Source organism: Phacochoerus africanus, chromosome 11, assembly GCF_016906955.1.
Source record: "Phacochoerus africanus isolate WHEZ1 chromosome 11, ROS_Pafr_v1, whole genome shotgun sequence".
NCBI classification, from domain to species: Eukaryota; Metazoa; Chordata; class Mammalia; order Artiodactyla; family Suidae; genus Phacochoerus; species Phacochoerus africanus.
The window spans coordinates 117,201,281-117,221,690 of NC_062554.1; the positions used below are offsets into that span (position 1 = coordinate 117,201,281).

Sequence of the window (20,410 nt, forward strand, 5' to 3'; positions counted from 1 at the left end):
CAAGATTCAAATAGATGCCTCAAAACTTCTTCCCCAAATTAACCAATATCTCATAAGTAAAGAAGGCATAAAACCCATAATAAATTACAAAGCCCTTGTACTAGTTTCTGTAGTACTCCCATTTTACTGGGGAGAAAACCTAACGGCAGAGGGTGGAGGTTTACCTCCGAGGGATAAACTGTTGTTAGTTATTCCTTGACACGTTGTTCCTGACCTCCTAAGTTACTAACACACCCATTCCCACTGGAGGCAAACTCTACTATGACAGATTTATGTAAGGCATTCTTTAGTATTCCAGTTGGTGAAGCTAGCCAGTACCTTTTTGTCTTTACTTGGGAAGAAAAACAACTCAACTGGGCAGTAATGCTTGCTAAAGGTTCTACTAAAAGTCCTTACTTCTCACAAATTCTAAAGACTGACCTAGATGATATAAAGTCTCCTAGAGGTTCTACTTTGTTGCAATATGTGGATGATTTGCTACTTTACTCTTCTTTTCAAGCCTCCTCACAAGACAGCATCCACTTGCTAAAGCTTTTAGCCTTAAAGGGACAAAAGGCTGTCAAAGAAAAACTGCAGTTTGCCCGAACAAAGGTTCAATATTTAGAGTATCTAATACTAGAACAAGGACTACACCTAGATCCAGAAGGCTTCATGGTGTCCTAAGTTTACCAAAACCCAAAGTTCAGGCTAGTTGGTTACTGCAAAAAACTAGATTCCAAATTTCATATGGCAAAATATCTGTATATATACATATTTTTTTTTTGTCTTTTTGCCATTTCCTGGGCTGCTCCCAAGGCATATGGAGGTTCCCAGGCTAGGGGTCTAATCGGAGCTGTAGCTGCCACCCTACGCCAGAGCGACAGCAACGTGGGATCCAAGCCGCATCTGCAACCTACACCCCTACACCACAGCTCACGGCAACGCTGGATCGTTAACCCACTGAGCAAGGGCAGGGATCGAACCTGCAACCTCATGGTTCCTAGTCGGATTCGTTAACCACTGAGCCATGACGGGAACTCCAATATCTGTATATTTTAATTAGACAACAACCCTGAACCAATTTTATGGGAAGAACCAGATGACACAGACTTTAAGGCCTTAAAGGAGAGTTTGATGAACCTACCTACCTCCTTGGGCATCCCAATTATCAGAGTCCCCTTTTCTCTTTTGTTTATGAAAAGGAAGGAAATGCCCTTAGGGTATTTTCAACCACAGGGACCACCATCAACCCAAAGGGTATTATAGCCAGTAACTGGACCCTGTGGCACAGGAGAAACTCTTTACCTTACAGCCATTATGGTCACTGAGAAAAATCATCATGGGATCTCCTTTAATTGCATAAGTTATGCCTATGGAAGTTTCCACACTAGGGGTTGATTTGGAGCTGCAGCTGCTGGCCTACGCTACAGTCACAGAAACGTCAGATCTTAGCCACATCTGTGACCTATATCACAGCTTGTGGCCAGATCCTTAACCCACTGAGCAAGGCCAGGGATCGAATCTGCATTCTTATGGATACTCGTTGGGTTCTTAGCCCGCTGAACCACAATGGGAACTCCAAGGTCTTGAAAGGAACCAGCAGCAGTGAAACTCGTCATAAGTCCAAAGGGATACTTCTCCAAATGATAACTTAGAAACATTGGCTAGAGAAGCCCAACAATTGACCTCAGAAAAGGAAAAAAACTCGAATTTCAATAGTTAATTGGTTTGATAAAAATAGAAAGCTCTGGTTTAGACGAGTAATAATCCACGCCTACTGAAGACTCTGAGTCACTATACATGCATTATACTACTGGTTTACTGATAAAATGATAACATTCATGAATCAATACTGATGGGGAAAACATTAATAAGGCCACAAAAAGTGCCTACCTCATTTGTCCCACTTGCCTAAAATACAACTCAGGGAAGCCTGTTCATATTTCTCACAAACATTTCAAACCACCTAATGGACCTCTTGAGGTCTGGCAGATGGATTTCAGGTAATTTCCTCTGTCTTATGGATATAAATATGTTTTAGTCATGGTCTGTATATTTTCACACTGGACTGAAATCTTTTCTTGTAGACAGGCTATTGCCTCTTTTGTGGCTTGGAAAAGATTATCCCTACCTGGGGAACTCCTCTTGGACTTCATAATGATTAAGGAACCCATTATACTGGTCAGGCACTTCGAAAGTCTGCACTGTTTGGCCAGTTTTACAACACTTTGCTATACTTACCACCCTTAATCTTCTGGTTTAGTCAAATGCACTAACGGCATTACTAAGACTTTACCTAAAAAATTCGTAAAGGGCTTCCAAATTCTTTAGCCCAAAGCTTTGCCATTGGTCCTTCTAAGTCTTAGATCCATCATTTTTGGAACTCATAAACTCTTACCCTTTGAGAAGTCATAGGATGTTCGTGCTTCTTTACCCATAATTGATAAAAGGAGAGAACCATCAATGTTGCAAATGCCTAACTGCTTTTATTTTAAATAATCTTTTTTCTTTATTTTTTTTAAGTAGGGTAATCTTTTCACAGTGTGCTCTCAGGAGATAAGATTTTCAGCATCACATTTTGAAAGCTAGAGATTTCATCTATTGGCAAAAATATCCCCCCCAAAAGACTTTCTTCAACCTTGTTGGAAAGGCCCCTATCAGGTACAGCTAACCAACCCTTGTGTTTCCAAACTCCAGTGAACAGACTCTTGAGTCACATGATATACCTAAAAAGAGTACCAAACCCTGACTGGACCTGTACATTGTCTGGTGACCTGAAAGTAAAGACTTCCCAGAACTGAAACAGATGATATCTAGTGAAACAGCTTTTCCAAAATACCTGGACTAGGCTTGCTGGAAATTTGTCTGTACAACTTTAGATGATGACCTAATGCTTCAGATGATTTCCAATGTCTATGATCTTAATAACATATAGTATTGATTGGTTGATTGGCTATGCCCATGGCATATGGAAGTTCACAGGCCAGGGACTGAATTTGTGTCATAGCAGTGACCCAAGCTGCTGCAGTGACAATGCTGAATCCTTAATCCACTGCACCATGGGGGAACTCCAACATATAGTCTTTAGATAATAAAAAGTGCCTGAGAGTTCTCCCTCCTCTTTCTCCTTATTACTCAAATATGACTTCAATAGATTTCCAATTTATACACTTTGCCTCAGATGTGAGACACTACAGCCAGGAAAGACCTTTTCTGGCATTGAGGGGATAAAGGCACTGAAACTGAAAAACTTGACTCATGATCTTCAATCCTTTCAGAGAAAGATCTTGATCAAAAGGGGGAAATGTAAAACACTTAACTAGAAACCTCATTTAAAATGGAGTCAGGAGACCAGAAGAGGGAACTCCCACACCCTAAAAAAACAGCAGAGCTCAGCAGGAAGAAGAGAGACACCCTATTTTTGCCTGCAAGAGCTCAGCCAATGAGAGACAGTCATAACTCAGCCAATAAAAGGACTTGGACACTTTGTTTACCAGAGTCCTTCATAACTCCCTTTCCCATCCATAAAAGAGTTCTCCTCTCCATTTTCTGGGGACTTGCATGTGACTTGCCATAGTTTCAGGCTCTAAAATTCAACTGTTTGATGATCCTAAATAAAAACATTTTTGCTGGAGAAATAATTGGTAATCTGTTTTATGTCAACAATTACAATTGAGGAACAAGATCATCAATTTGTCATCAGAAGCAATGCAAGCCAATAAGATAGTTCTATTAAAGATGATAAAAGAAAAAAAAAGTCAAACAACAAATATTATTCAAAAATAAAGTTATTTTTAGACAAACAAACTGAGATAGCATCAGATATGCACTTTAAGAATTGTTAAAGGAAGTTCTTATTCCACATGAAAACTCGGACCTAAACAAAACAATGAAGACTAGCAGAAATGATCAATATGTGGGTAAATGTAAAAGACACTTGTTTTCTTGTTTTTTAATTTTCTTAACACGTAATTGCCTATTTAAAGCATAAATAATAACAATGGATTATGTTATTATAAACAGAGGTAACATAAATGACAGTAAAAGTACACAGGATAGAACGAGAAAATAGAAGTATATTGGAAGGTTCTTTCATAATACATAAAGTGGTATAATCTGATGACAGACTGTAATAAGTTAAACATGAATATTATAAACCTTAGAGAAACTACTGGAAAAGTAAGAGTACAGCTAATCAGCTATGAAAAGAGATAATAAAAAAAGAAAATGATGAATATGCAGGCAAAGAACAGACAATAAATAGCAAAATGGTACATAAATACCTAACCAGATTGACAACTAAATGTAAATGGTCTAAATACTACAATTAAAAGGCAGAGATTATAAGACTTGATAAAAGAGAAGAGTAAGTCTACGCTATTCATAAGAAATAATTTTAAATTAAAAAAAAAAGTTTTCTTAAAAAGAGAAAAAGATATACCATGCAAACATTAATCATCAGAAAGTTGGGATGGCAGAGAAAATAGCAGAGAAAATAGACTTCAGGACAAGGAATATGATCAAGAATAAGAGGAATGCTTTATAATTAAAGATCAATTTTAAAAATCCTAAATGCATATACACCTAAAACAGAGCTTCAAAATACTCAAAGTGAAAACTGATAGAACTGAATTAGAAGAGATAATGCCACACTTGTGTCTGCAGATTTCAATACTCTACTACCAACAATTCAAAAAATACATAGATAGAAAATAAAAAAAGATAAATTAATATTTACATCAAATCTGAAACGGCAAAAGTATGCATTTTTTCAAGTGCCTGTACACCACTTACCAAGACACAATATTTGCCAGACCATTAAAAAAAATCTTAGTATATTTAAAAGCATTAAACTATACAAGTTTGGTCTCTGACTAAACAGACCTAAAGTAGAAATCAGTAACAAAAGACACCTAGAAAAAAAATCTCCAAATATTTGGAATTTTAAAATACACTCTAAGTAACCCAGGGCTAAAATAAATCAAAGGGAAATGAGAAACAATATTGAACTAAAAAATATTGAAAACAGGAGTTCCCGTCGTGGCACAGTGGTTAACGAATCCGACTAGGAACCATGAGGTTGCGGGTTCGGTCCCTGCCCTTGCTCAGTGGGTTAATGATCTGGCGTTGCCGTGAGCTGTGGTGTAGGTTGCAGACGCGGCTCGGATCCTGCGTTGCTGTGGCTCTGGCGTAGGCCGGTGGCTACAGCTCCGATTTGACCCCTAGCCTGGGAACCTCCATATGCCGTGGGAGCGGCCCAAAGAAATAGCAAAAGACAAAAAAAAAAAAAAATTGAAAACACAACATATTAAAACTTGTGTAATACAGCTGTAACAGTTCCTAGATAGAAAACTATATCTCTTAATGTTTATATTAGTAAAGCATAATGTTTGACATTAATGATGTAGTAACTTGCAGCTTAAGAAGCTAGGGAAAAAGCAAATCACACAAGAAAAATATAAATAATGGCAGTAATAAAAAGCAGAAACCAATAAAATACAAAGGCAAAAACCGATAAAAATCGTTAAAATCAAAAGCTAGATCTTAAGATAAAATTGATTAAGCTCTACAAAAAGAGAGAGTAATTCAGGGTAACAATATCAGGAATGAAAGAATATCACTAGACATTCTTCAGATATTAAAAAAGATAAAGAATAAATAGAAACAACTTTTACCAATAAAACTGCAATATAATGAAATAAATAAATTCTGTGAAGATGCAATTCTCAAATAAGATAGAAGAAAGAAAAAGTCAGGAAACAGAGGAGGAAGGAATACCTCCAAATTCAGTTTATGAGTTAACCAAAGCAAAAGACAGTATAAAAAAAGTATAGACCAATTACCTTTATAAACAGATGTGTAAACTCTTAACAAAATACTGGTAAACAGAATCCAACCACATATAAAAGGAATAATGTATCATGCTCGAGTGGTTTTTACCCAGATATTCTACTAGATTAACCTTTTTTTTTAAGACAATGAATGTAACTAACATTTTTAGCAGAACATAAGAAAAAATCATGTAATTACAATTGATATGGAAAATGTATTTGATAGAATGCAATACGTATTCATAAGAAAAACTCTGGAAACTAAGACTAGAAAGGAGTTTCCTCAAGGGATAAGGAATACCTATGAATAACTTCTGGTTAGCATCACACTTAATGGTGAAATGCTGCACTCCTTTTGTCATGCTAACTGGAAGTTGTTCGCAAGTATTCCTTACCTTACCGTCTGGGAGTAAGGGGAAGATGCTTGTTTTCACCACTTCTATCTCATAGAGTTTGAGAGGTCTTAACCCAATCCAATAGTCACAGAAAAGAAAAAACATACAGATCAGAAATAAAGAAGTAAAACTGTCTTTATTTGTAAATGACAGGGCTGCCTATGTAGAAAATCTTTTAAAATCTTCAAAACAGCTGCTAGAACTAATACATGGATCTAGTAAGGCTGTCAGACACAAGGTCGTTATATCAGAATCAATTTATTTCTATAAACTAGCAATGAATACTTAGCAAATGAAAAATACCACTTATAATAACATAAAGAACATAAACTGCTTAGAGACAAACATTAAATATAGGTAAGACTTACAGCTGAAAATTACTAAACAATACTGACAGATATTAAGGGATACCTAAATAAACTGACAGACCAAACACTCCCATAAAATAAGGATGGTTTTATATGTAAGCCTTGGTTCTCATCATGATAAACAACCTTTTTCTTTTAACCTGAAGAAACCAGACCTACTAATAAACAAAATCAGAGTACACCACCTTCTTACTTAAGATTCTTTTTTCCAAATGTTAAGCATTATGTTAAACTAACTTCTCCTTTTCTCAGAATGAATAAATTTGTAGAAAATATGGAAATAAAAGATATTATATTAGTAAATCAAATATTTAAAAAGTGGAAAAATTCCTATAAGAAATTGATCAAGAAGCAGAAAACATGAATCATCCTATAGGCACTAAAAGAAAAAAAAATCAACTGTCAAAAATTTTTTCTACCTCAGGCTCACATGATTTTACCTACAAGTTCAATCAAACATTCCAGAAAGGAGTAATTCCAATCTTACACAAATTTTTCCTTAGGGAAGAAAAAAAAAAAAGGAGTACTCCCTAACTTGTATGAAGTTACTGTAACTAAAATCAAAACTGACAAGGACAATGCAAGAAAGAAAATTACAGCCAATGTTGTTCATGAAAATAGATGGAAAAATCCTAAACAAAAGAGTAGCAAGTCAATTTTAACAATATGTGAGGATAATACATCTTGAATAAGTTGGGCTTATTCCAACAATGAATGATTGGTTTAACAGCAGAAAAAAAAATGACCAATTATACACCAATATTTAAATGAGAAACACTGTATCATCTTCAATAGGTACAAAAGAAAGCAATAATACATTTTAGTGCTCATTTATGATGAGAAATCTTCACAAGCTGACAAGAGAAGAAGAAACTTCCTTGTAAGGGTATCTATAAAAATCCTAAAGCAAAAACCATATTTAATAGTGACATATTCAAAAGTTTTCCCTTTGGTGGATAACAAGCATACCAGATATCAACACTTCTATTCAACACTATACTAAAGGTCCTGGCCATTGGACTAAGTCAAATGAATAAAAGGTATCAAGGTACAAAAATTGGAGAGGGAGATTAAAATTTCATCATTTATGGATATTATTATGTACCAAAAATATCCGAAGAATGTATGTAGAAAGGTATAATTAAAATTGATAAGAGAGTTTAGCAAGATTGCTAGATTTAAAAATGGGAACAATAATGTACCATTCTTCAGGGACTGTTATGATACCTTTTTTCTCTCTCTTAAAATAAAAAAAAAAAAAAAAACTGGTCTGCTTGAATAGGTAGAATATACATGTGGTAAAAAGCCAAACAGTACAACAAAGAATAGAGGCAAAGTGAGTATCTCCCATGGTCCTGTTCTGAGTCCCTGGAGAAATTATTATGATTAGATGTGAAATCTTTCCAGATAAACTAGCATCATTAGTGTGAAATTCAATTGTATGATAAGACTTTCTCAAGATGTAAGGAATCTTGCATTTTCTACCTGCTGATTTGTTTCCCTCCTTATCTTATTTGAGTTTAGGGTATCAAACAATTCTACTTCCAATTTGGGATCTCCATCCTTGTTAAGTGGCAAGACATGTTTTATATTCAATGCTAAGCCACTTGATCACCTAAGAGAGGTCTTTAGGCATCTCTTACAAAAAAAAAAAAAAAGGCAGCTCCAGAGAATTAATTTCTGTATTGGCCTGCAGAATGAAATGGGCCTAGAATCTGTATCCCTAAAATCAAATGAACAAAATATGTTGATATACTATACTATATAGAAAGCTAAAATAGCAGTGTGGAATAAACACAGTTGTAGTCAGAAACACATGCGTTCAAAGTTCTAACACTTTTAAACTATGTCATCCTAGACAAGTTATCTCAATCTCAGTCTTCTCAACTGTAAAATAAAGCTGAGTTAACAAAAAACCAGGTAATAGAGCCAAGTGGGGTGGGGCGGAGATGGGCCAGGGAAGAGGAGGGGAGGGAAGGGGAGGGGAAGAGAAGAAAACTGAGTTAAGTGTTGCTGTTATGACCAAATGAGACACATACATAAGTATCTGGCATATAGTATGCACTTATAAGTGATTGTTTTAAGTGAGGAAAAGTCTTTTTTAAGAAAGATACTCAAAACTGTCAAAAATCATGAGGAGATGAAAAGATTGTTTAATAATAAAAGGTTATTAGATTTGGGCGTTAGATGGTATTGGCAACTCTACCTAATGGTCAAAAGTGCAGCATAAAAGGTGTTTGCACAAGTCCTTGGAGCTAACTTAGCCTTTAGAACCTAGCTTTAATAGACACCTCTGGAAAAAACTTTCCCTGATCTCCAAAGTGATAAGGTAACTTATCAAACTGCTTCCAGAAAGAGAATAAATGTCCATTATTTCAACACTTTTTAGGATATGATAGTAGCTTCACCATAAAGTTTATCAATTTCATGTCACTTACAGTCATCTACCATTATTCATCCATTTATCACCATTAAGGTAGATACTACTTGTCAGGCATTGTGCTGGGTGCTAGAGTCCTGAAGATGAGTAAGATATGATGCCTGATCTTGATATTATACACAAGGAGAAATGGGACTTTTAAACAGAAAACTACTATGTATATTATTTGTATAAGAAATAGAGAGTTCAAAGGGTAACTGAGGAAGTAAGAAGGAAAGAGGGAAAAATAAGAAAGGTTTTATAGATAAGGCCCCAAATGGAACATGAAAGAGGAACAACTGAAATTTCTCAAGAGAAAAGATAGAGGATATTTTAGACAAAGGGACAAGGTCATAGAAATGCCATGAGTTTGAAAAAAGTGGTGTTTTGGGATGATGAGAAATTGTGAATCATCTTTTGTAGTAGTTGATGAGATAAGAACAATAGGTTGGGGTGAACATGCAAACTAACTCTCTCATACCAGAGGAAGGATTTTATTTATGGATAACAAGGAGTCAGTGGCAAGGAAAAGGCAGGATTAGCTTTTCTCTTACTATTCTACTTCCTCAGTGATGTCTCAAGCCCTTACTCTCCCCCAGACACTAGGGTCATCCTTAATTCTCTCTCTTAACAAAACTCTCCAATTAACATGTATTAAGTTCAGCAACTGAATTCCTTGGAAGAAGTTTAAATAAATAAATAAATAAATAAATTTAAGTTGTGTACTAGTACGTGAGAGATAATAACCATACTCTCAAAATAGTTCAAAAGATTTTTTCAATTGAATATACTGAAATACCTTTGAGTAAACATGTTTGCAGTATGTAAAATCAACTTTAACAACTGTAAAAGGAAACTGAATACAGAAAAAATACTGATTAAATTATTTAATCACCTATCTAAATTGAACTTTGAATTTTCAATATCCTATTACAACGCACTCTATACACTGCTATGAAAATATTGAAAATATTCTCATGTGATAATCTCATCTCCCTGTAGAGTAGGCTTTAGGAGCTTACTAACATCTATAGAAGAAAGCCCAAATTTCTTTTTTTGGTATGGCATTCCATACCATATACTCTGGTACTTCACCAGCCTCATTCCCCAACAGAGTTTCTATTCTACCTTCTTAAGGATACTACTCTTTTTAAAAGTTTCCTACATATCAATTGGAGTTTCCCTCATCTACTTCTTTGTTCACACTTTCCTCCAGCCTGAGGGCAGTGTAGCAAAAAACAGTATGGGTTTTGGAGTTACAAAGACCTGGATTCAAATTCCAACTTTACTACTCATTTAGTTGTACTGTCTTGAGCAAATCAGTTAGCCTCTCTGAACCTCAATTTCACTTCTAAGCAGACAGAAAAGGTTTGTAATTTAAAAGATTTACAATGATGATTTTAAATTAAGATAACACTTTGTATATAATGCGTAGTAGGTATAACCAGATGCTGGTTTATTGTCTTCTGTCCAGGCATATCCCTTCTCTGTCTTAAGCCTTCTGAAACCCTTTTTGTATTTATGAAGCCCAGCACAAAAGCCAACATCATCATAAAATCTTCTATAATCCTCCCAATTAGCAGTAATCATTGCCCTCTAAGGCCAGTATTTTCAGGAGTAGTTCTTTTACAAAGATTTCTTTCATTCAGGCTTACACTATAGCTATTTGTTGATAAATATTTATGTTTTACTAGGTTGTAAACCACCTAAATGCAGATAACATATTTCATATATTGCAAAATGCATATCCAAACAATTAAAAACAAGTACAGTTATCTAGTTATGTCAATTAATATTGAAGATCACAGCAACATTTATTATTTACTGATTAAACATTTACCTAGAGTTTCCTACCTATCTCAATACTTTCTAAATATTTTCTAATTTTATTCCACAAAATTATGTAGAAGAGAGCATTATTCTGATTTTGTAGAGGAGGAAACTAAGGCACAAAAAAGTCAGTAACTTGCCCAAAGCCTCAAAGCTAATATTTAGAGGTGAAAGGAAGAAATCTGGCAACCTGACTCCAGCAATCTTACTCAGAACACTACCAGAAACTGGAAATGACGTACACCGCCACCTATCCCTAGATGTATAAAAGCACAACCTTGCCAAATACAGATCTCAAAAACTCCAGAAACATCTCCCCCCCAAACAACTTTACCGTCTGTGTTATAGAACTAAGGAAGGAAAGTTCCTTGAAGATTTTCCTGGAGAGAAAAACGTCTGAACATTTGATCTTTAAAACCGAGTCTCCCTGTCATTATTACCATTATGACAGGGCAAATGTGAAGTACACTGAAATACTATTCACATGTGTCCTCTAAAAGCAAGAGCTGCAGTTGAGATAGTCAGCAAAAGTTAATGTAAGCAGTCTGTCTTCAACAGCTTGTCCTATAAGCACTGAATTTTCTTCTTAAAGTGGTCACTAAGTTACATCCGTTTAAGCCCTTTGGATAAGCACTTGATATGATGAAAAATGTCAACCACTATGTACAACATACAGCATCTGCAAATACAGTTCCCTAGAGGACTCAGAACAGTGGGAAAGACGGCTAAATTTAATATTCTTCCTTAAAGATGTGTGTATATATATATATATTTATATAGACAAATATAGAGATATATAAATATATATCTAGATATATATGAAGAAAGCAGTATATAAAAACTTGAGATAACTAGGCTTCAAACATAACAACTACATTATATCTGTTACATCACAATCTACATTATAGCTGTAACTGTTAATTCCTTAATATTCTCACCAGAGAAACTCTTGTCTTATTTGGTGTTCTCTTTTTTATGAACAGAGATACTTTGTTTTCTCATTGCCAAAAAAAAGGTGTTAATTCGTTTGTTTGTTTTTTTGTCTTTTCTAGGGCCACACCCGCAGCATTTGGAGGTTCCCAGGCTAGGGGTCTAATTGGAGCTGTAGCCACTGGCCTACACCACAGCCACAGCAACATGGGATCCGAGCCCTGTCTGCGACCTACACCACAGCTCACGGCAGTGCTGGATCCTTAACCCACTGAGCAAGGCCAGGGATCAAACCTGCAACCTCATGGTTCCTAGTTGGATTGGCTAACTACTGAGCCACGAAGGGAACTCCAAAAAAGTGTTAATTTGAATATGACTTCAGGAGCACTGCAAACAAGAGACCATACATACTTCAGGATCTTTTTATACCAAGGTTATAAACATAAAAATAAAAGTAGGTGCTTTTGCCTCATTTTTTTCTTTCTTTGAGGTGGGGTGACTGGACGGTGACATTTGTATTCAAAATGCATATTGAAAATTAAAATGGCTTTTCTCGTCAAAGAGGAGTTGGTGAACTCTGTGTACAACGGAATCTGATTTTCATGCAGGATCTTAGAGCCACAAAACACTTTCAAATGCATTTGCCCTTTCAGCTTTTCTGCTTATGCATAACCTACAGCTGCCTTATGAACATCCTCTTCCTCTCCCTTGAGATGAAATGCAAATATAATATGTAGAGATTCTTAGGAGGTTTTCCTCCATCAATTTTCAGTTAAGTGATACCATTCAATAGTCCAATTTCCCCACTTCTTTATATTTCCTTCAAAACCATCCCAAAGCCTTTATATACTTCCCTATGATATCTTTTGATTTAAATACAAAGAGAGGAAATACTCAAAGTGTTAACATTTTGTTGTTTAATCTGAGTTGTAGTTGATTTCCTGACAGGCAGAACCATTTATCACGTTTCTTTTGTTTTGGACCTTGGAGTTATGCCTATTTTACTTTTGTTTGATTCATCAGGAGCATCCCCCAGTTTGCCCGGAGTGGTCATTTACCTTCATATAGACTCACATCTATGCTGCACATGGGCAGCATGTGAAAGCTACACAGAGATATTCAAACACTGGTTCAGGATCTCCAATTATTTTTAAATAAGTGATCTTTCTTTTGGCATGTGGTTTTTCAAAAATAACTTAACAAAAATATATGTAAATATGCCTAAGAAAGAATGAATACAAAACCATAATCTATCAATAAAGGGTCTTCCTCTTAATAAAATGTAACAGTCTGCACCCCCTACATTCTGTAAAGGATCTAAGGCTGAATAAATCAGTTGAACTGTTTTCAAGACAGACAATAAATAAAATCTGTGACCTTAGAATCTAAGGTTCTCATTTTACTACTGTCTCATTTTCTCACTTTACTATTTTACAGAGATAGTAAAACAAACAGAAAACCAAAATTCTATCATCATCACATAACTCTTTGTTGAGAACTATAGGTCAGTTGCTGTGTTAAGGAGTATAAAATTATTTCACTTAATCCATATACCAAGCTACTGAGGAAGTATCCTCAATTTACAAAGGAATACTTTCAAGATTACCCGGTTAAACATAAATCCTCTCTTTCTTCCCCAGTGGTATCCTTGCTTGGGATGATATTGAATCCCTTTCTGATCTCGAACTATAAGGGCTATTATGGATAGAAAGATATAGTCATGATCTATGATTAGTAGAATAATAGGTCATTATTTTAATAAAATATATTACCTTCATCACATTTCAACTTTTTTGATTCATTAAAACAAATACTTGCTCTTAGAACTAACTTACCTAAAAGGAGGAGATGGATTGTTACACTGCTCATCAAAAGAACTTCTAGATTTGCTGGCCTTTACTGATTGACCTGGATTAGTTAAGCCAATGTGGTGCCTCAGAAAAATACTATTTCTGTGTTCATTCTACTTCCTGGTTGTAGTTTCCTTAATTAAACAAATAGACAAATAATATCTATTTTAAAAAATTGTAATATACCTAAAAACTAGTTAAGATGGATAGAAGTAACCTCACTTGGTAGTCTATTAATAATCTGCAGAGAGAGCAAACAAAACGTCAAGGAAAGCAGTATTTGGAGGGTGGGTTTTAAAAGCTGTATGGAGGGGAACGATCAGACTTAGTCAGCTGTCCTAAGCCAGACAGAGACCTCCATGTTAATGTAGGATCACTGCAATTTGTAGACAAAAGGCATTTTTTGTCTACATGATGGGTTCTTGCAGGTTCCACTTTTGCTGTGCTTCATTATTAAGAAGTCTTTGTTATCGTCTTTTCTATGCCAACTTCCTGATCGCATCAAATCCTCATTTTAATATACTTTAATGCATTCAAATAACCTACAGGAAAAATATATGATTCAGAGAATAGAAAAAGAATGATTAAAAAGGCACACTTAGCATACAAAGTCAAAGTGATCTTTACTCAGAGAGAAAAGGTTGTAATAAATATGTACAAGAGAAAGAGGATGGAAACAAGCAAAAATATCACATCATTTTCACCTTCCTTCTAAATGCTTTCCAAAGTCTTCTCTCTTCTCATCATCTTACTTTTCCTTACCACACCAGACAACTGCCCTCACGTGTCAATACCTCTAGACCCTGGAAGCCTTTAGACCCCTGGAGGCTCTCTGGAATGGAGCTTGAGAACAATGTACTTGCAATGGCATACCTGACAGGGAAAAAAGACTCTAAATTGATGACTGATACTGTTAAAATGTAGAGGAGAGCCTCTGAGCATGGAATCGTGCATTTCTAAGGGTGCTATTTGTAAAATTCCTCCAGAGTACTCTGGCAAAGCTGTTCCAAGAGTTCTGTACTATTTTAGGGATACTCCATAACATAGTAGAAACAGTAATTAATTTAAGACATGGAGAAGTGGACCTGCATTTTGGTTCTGCCACAGTATTGTCCAACCTTCTTAAGAACTCAATTTTCTTCAAATATAAAATAGATTATCTTAAATACTCCATAGAAATCTTGTGACGACTCAAAGAAAACACAATAAAGTACCTAACCAAAAGAGAACTGGCATGTTTTAGGCAACATATAAGTGGCATTTATTCTTACTAAAACACTGTAACCTAAATTTCTTTACAATTAACAGGCAGTTTCTCAAGTATGACTGTACTACTGTATCTTTCATCAATGTAATTATGATCTTATAAAATTGATAAAAAAACATAATATAGGCGCTACAGATTAAGACTTTTTTTATCTTAACTATAACTCTTTCCTAGAAAACCAAGTACCTTTTTATAACACCAGTTGCTGGCATTGATATTTTTTGCTAAAACTCAAAGTAGAAACAAGAAATAAAACTAAGGTAATACTAACGAAGTACAACCTTAGAGAAAAATATACTGAATGGCAGGCAGCTGGTAATAGCACATCTATAGGTGCATTGGTACCTGTGAGAAACTGGAAACCAAGGAGATGAAATGGTTAAGAGGGGGACAGAAAAGTCAGAATTGGGTTGGGACACGATGAGAAAATGTAGATAAACGGGAGAGAGAAGACAAGGAAATACCAATATGCAAGGAACAACATACGCACAAGTTCAGAGGTAAAAATAGGAAGAGTATGGGGCAATGAAGAAATTTCTTAATGGATGTGTTGTGCTAAAAAACAGAAATTAGGCTGGACAAGCAGCATTATTCTAGATTCTTAAAAATCTTGAACACATGTAAGAGTTTAGTTACGATGCCTAAGATCAAACACATGAGGAAAGAGAAATCATTAAAGGAAGAAAGAAGAGTAACAATTAAAACTCATGTCTAGGATTATTCTATACTTATTTTAAAGGCTGAGTTTCCAATTAATTACTACTGAATTTGAAATCTGAGCTAACTTTGAATCAGTTCTTCTACTGTATTTTTTTTTTTCTTTCTGTAATGGGAGTTGGATTTTTTAAGGATCATATTTATTGGTTTGTTATTTTGTTTACTTATTTTTGGCTACACCCGTGGTATGCAGAAGTTCCCAGGCCAGGGACTGAACTTGCACCACAGCAGTGACAATGCTGGATCCATTACCTGTGTGCCACTAGGAAACTTCTAATGATCATATTTAATAGTGAGGACAAAATATAATTTTTTAATTAGATAAAGGTATCTGAAGTGGAAAAGATAAGATAATTGATAAACTGAGGTAATATATTTATCAAACTTTCCCCTAATTTTTAATGATGCCCAAATATATAAATTGGAGTTACATGTAAATACTGAGTTTGAAAAAAAACTTTTCTGGGTCAATTAAAGGTAATAAGCAATGTTTAACTCTATATGAATTCCTCTGTGTAATGATTAAGGACATGTGGTAGCAGTGTACAAAGGCAGACTGAAATAGTAAAAGGCCTTACATAAAGGGATTAAAAGTAGTCCATGGGGGCAGGGGTAAAGGAAGAAATAAGAATGAGGAGATGAAATGTATGAATAAATGAAAAGAAAGAGGCAAATACTGCAGATATTTGAAAGAAAGTATTAATGTTTGATGAATAATTAGAAAAGAGATTAGATAAAATTTATTTTGTTAATTCAACAAATATTTACGAAGCAAATACAAACAGAAGAAAAGCTCAAAAACTGCACTTTACTACATATGAATTCTATGAGCCGTGGGTTAAAAATGGAGGTTTTGGAGCTTCTGGGCTGGGGAATACATGAGGTGAGGAGAAGGTGGCTTGCTCAGAGAGGGCATGGATGCCCCAGGCCTTACCGCCCCACCAAAACCTTTCCCTACACATCTTTCCCATTTGGCTGTTCCTGAATTGGATCCTTTATAATCGGTAAACATTTGGTCAGATTAGGCTATTAAAAGTAAGGATGTGCTGCCTTCTGAGAGATCTTTGACTTCAGCTTTAAAATCCTGATTTACCAAAAGTACTCTAAGAATGTTCTAGTCTTAATTCCTGCCATTGAGGAGATAACAAGAACCCCAGCCTATTATCCAATACCCAATGCTTCCCCTGCAGTTGATTTTTATAGCTTCCAAAGTGACCAACTTCAAAGGACCCTTGGAAAGCCTCCTTTTGTGGCTCCTGGAAGGGTTTGAGACAGCGCCTAATTACTCCTGTGAAATGAAGAACAGGTCTGTGGCTGCCATTGTTAAAAAAACTTTATAAACAGCCTCCTCCCGCCCCCCCCCCCGCCTTTCCCAAATGGAAACACTGCTGGATCTCTACAAATTTTCACAGGTGAGATCAAGACTGAATGTCTAGGAAATGGATATCTTCATTTCTTCTGCGTAATTCTAGGCTTTTAAATAAAACAAAAGAGAATTATGCATCCCATAAAGAAAAAAACCACAGAAAAAAGTGGAGCTTCTTGTGTCTCACCCTCGAACTCTGGTTTAAGAAGTTCTGGGGTTTGGAAATTTGCTTTTTAAAATACATATCTTAAGTAATTAGTAATTCTTTAGTAGATGACTGGTAGACCACTTTGAAAATCACTAGTATCGATATGGGAAACTGTCTATAAATGCTGAATTCAAGAAAAAGGAGAAATCTGCATTTTTCTACTTTTAATTGGGCTGTGAGAGGGAAGTAGAGGAAAGATTTGCTTGTTTGTTTGAATTTACTGTGTGCCTATTTACCAGATTCCATGCAAGGCCAAGACAATACAAAGATAAATAGGATAAGACTTTTTAACTTATGAAAACTCCTGAGTTTTAATGAGAATGATTATACATGTAAAGCCTAATTATAATGCTTTTACAAATTATATAAATTTATTTGGTTAAAAAATATTATACTCAGTATTGGTATCTGAATTATGTAACCAGCTCACAGAAATTTAGTAGTAAAGTTAACTTCACAAATGGAAATGTATGAGAATTTAAAATAAATAAAATGAAACAATATTGGGTTGATACCTACATTAACGTAGTTAACATATACTAGTAATTGTCCTATTACTATATACTAGTCATTGTCTTATTCTTCCCTTTTCTTTCATTCTCCTATTCCCGTATTTTAAAATAGTCCATAAAAGTGTAAATTACATAAAACCAGCACAACATCATAGAATGCAGTTTTGAACTTTGCCTGCTTTTTCAAGTGACATTATACCTCTAAAGGATTCAAGTAAATGTGAGGTAAGGAGCAGGTTAACACAATGAAAATTAATTCAGAAAATGTTGCCCTTTACTGTTTATAGAGCTACACGTTGAACACTACACATTTGAAGATATTTACTATTTATGAGGTGATGGGAAAAAAAGATAAGAGCTATTCTTATAGGGCAACTTTGTAAGATTTTAGAGTTATGGAAAAATATAATGGAATTCCTTGTGAATCAGAGCTTCTTGTCACCAGAAGTACTGAAAAAAATACTTGAAGGATATTCCATTAGAAATATGATAGAAATCATTTATACAATAGGCAAAAGGCAGGGCTAGATCAATCTAATGGCAGTCATCTACTTTATGAATGCTCCACTATTTCTGGGGCTACAAAACTCCACCCTGTAATTAAAGGGCTCCCATCTAATGGCATTACAATACGTAACAGAGGTGCAGGAATGCATATCTGGGCACAGTGAGCAGCAAAGTCAAAGGCACCAAGGTTAAAACACAAACAAAAAACCCCAATCAGGGGTGTTTGAGGACCTATAAGCAGTTCAATGTTGCTGAAGGATAAAATATGCAAGTGGTGGAGAGATGGGTGTGGTGCCTAATGAAGGAGGGTGTCTTTAGATGTCCCGTAAAGTTTATATTTTATTCTATAATCACTGGGAAACTACTGAAGGATTTTGTTTAGATTTTATTCTGTAACCACTAGAATACTATCAACGGATTTTAAGTAGTACAGATAAGTAAGCCTGGGACTACTCAGAAGTAATAGCAGGGAATGATGAAAGCCTTGAACTAGTGGTAAGTGGCAGAGTAGCAGGGGTGGAAATGCATGATAGATTTAAGATGTATTAAACAGAAAATGAGATTGGATTTATGCTTAGATTACATACCAAACTTGATTTTACATTTCTGAGACTCCAGTCTTTAATGGTCAAAACTTGGTACTTGAATAAATTTGATTTTAAATTTATAAAATGCCAAAGAACAGAACTGTGCTTAATAAAACTTAAAAAAAAAAAAACTAATACAACATTTTCTATGATCTAGTAAATCATTGCAATAGTCTGTATTATTAGAATTTCTATAGCAATTAAAAAGTAGATTGCCAAACTCGTATAAATGTGTGTCTTCACACCTGTTAGTTGTATATAGGAAGACTGGTAAATTTTTATAGAAATAGTATTTGAGACTAAATAATTAAAAAGTTCTTAATGCTTATGATCAGGTCATATCAATTTCTGGATAGCCTAAATATTTTTTTTCACACTTAAAATTCTCACCCCTGGCTAAATTTGTACTGAGACTTTCATTAGAAAACTAATTTCAAATAGATGATCCCATTGCCACTACCAATTCAGATGCTGAACTGCCTTTTGTAACTGAAATTACTTTTGTCATTAGTTTGAATGATAACGTGTGGTATAGATGGTTGTGGTGGTTACAGATGGATATATATATATATATATATATTATAAAGCATATTTTGAAAAAGTAATCATCTCTAAAATGTTACAAGAAATAAAATGTCTATTTACTCTTAACAGTGCTGAAACATGTTGACAAAACAAGTTTAAATAGCAAGAACTCCGAGATCATTATTAAAAACCCCTTATATTTATTTATATCTGTATATAAATTTATATTAATACAAGTCTTAAATACTAGAAAGCCGGGCTTAGGGATGGAGAAAGTTGGGAAGACTAACTCTCCCATGCATACAATGAGGTAGACAACTTCAAATAAATGACATTTCTTGAAACTTCTGGCTAAAATCAGGGGCAACTGGCCTCTGCAGGGACAGATAATACCAGAGTAACTGCTTGCCCCGCACATCAACAGCTGGATAAGCCAGCAGGAAGATTCATGGTTACCAAAATGCTACAGGGTGGCGAGCATGAGTGCAAGAGGCTCCTGCTGCTGTCAACACTGACTGGGGCGGGGGGCGGGGGAGGCGGATAGGGGTAGAATCCTCATGCAAACTTTTCCTCCATGAACCCCACGAGGGAAGATTGGAATCTTGAGAGTTTCTCATGTGCTATTGACTGGAAGGAGGGAATAGCAATCATTTCCTAAAACTGCTCAGATGCACAACTACTATGTCCCTACTATGTCCTAATTGTTTTGAGAGTGATGAAAACGTAATGAACTTAAACAGAAAAAAGAACCTGTTTCCCAAGTAAGGACCTTTGGTTTTTAAGATTATGACATCAAAAAACTCATGTGATAATGCAGAGAGGTTAGTAAGACAATTACATACACAATAAATAATTTTCTGTTTGCAAAAATAAGTATTTGAAAAGCCAATATATAAATAGCCCAACATCCTTTTTCATACTTCTTACCTATATAATGCAGATTTTTATCTCACATTCTTTTTTTTTCCTTATTCCCTATAGATACATGCAGAATCTACCACTAGGGATACTGATTATCAACAGACTATAAGACAGTACACAAATTATAGATGCATCCCTTTTATTTCAAATAGGGATATTTTGCTATAAACAATTCTTCTGACAAAGCTCATGTTAAAA

General features: G+C 35.0%; 1 protein-coding gene and 1 non-coding gene across 4 annotated transcripts in view; both read right to left on the bottom strand.

Moving 5' to 3' along the window:
* COP1 (COP1 E3 ubiquitin ligase) overlaps window positions 1-20,410 on the bottom strand; it is a 200,655-nt gene that overhangs the window by 11,927 nt on the left and 168,318 nt on the right. The gene's annotated exons all lie outside the window — the stretch shown is intronic.
* On the bottom strand, window positions 13,903-14,038 carry LOC125112283 (small Cajal body-specific RNA 3). Its single transcript, XR_007131081.1, has one exon. It is a non-coding gene; the product is annotated as a small Cajal body-specific RNA 3 (non-coding RNA).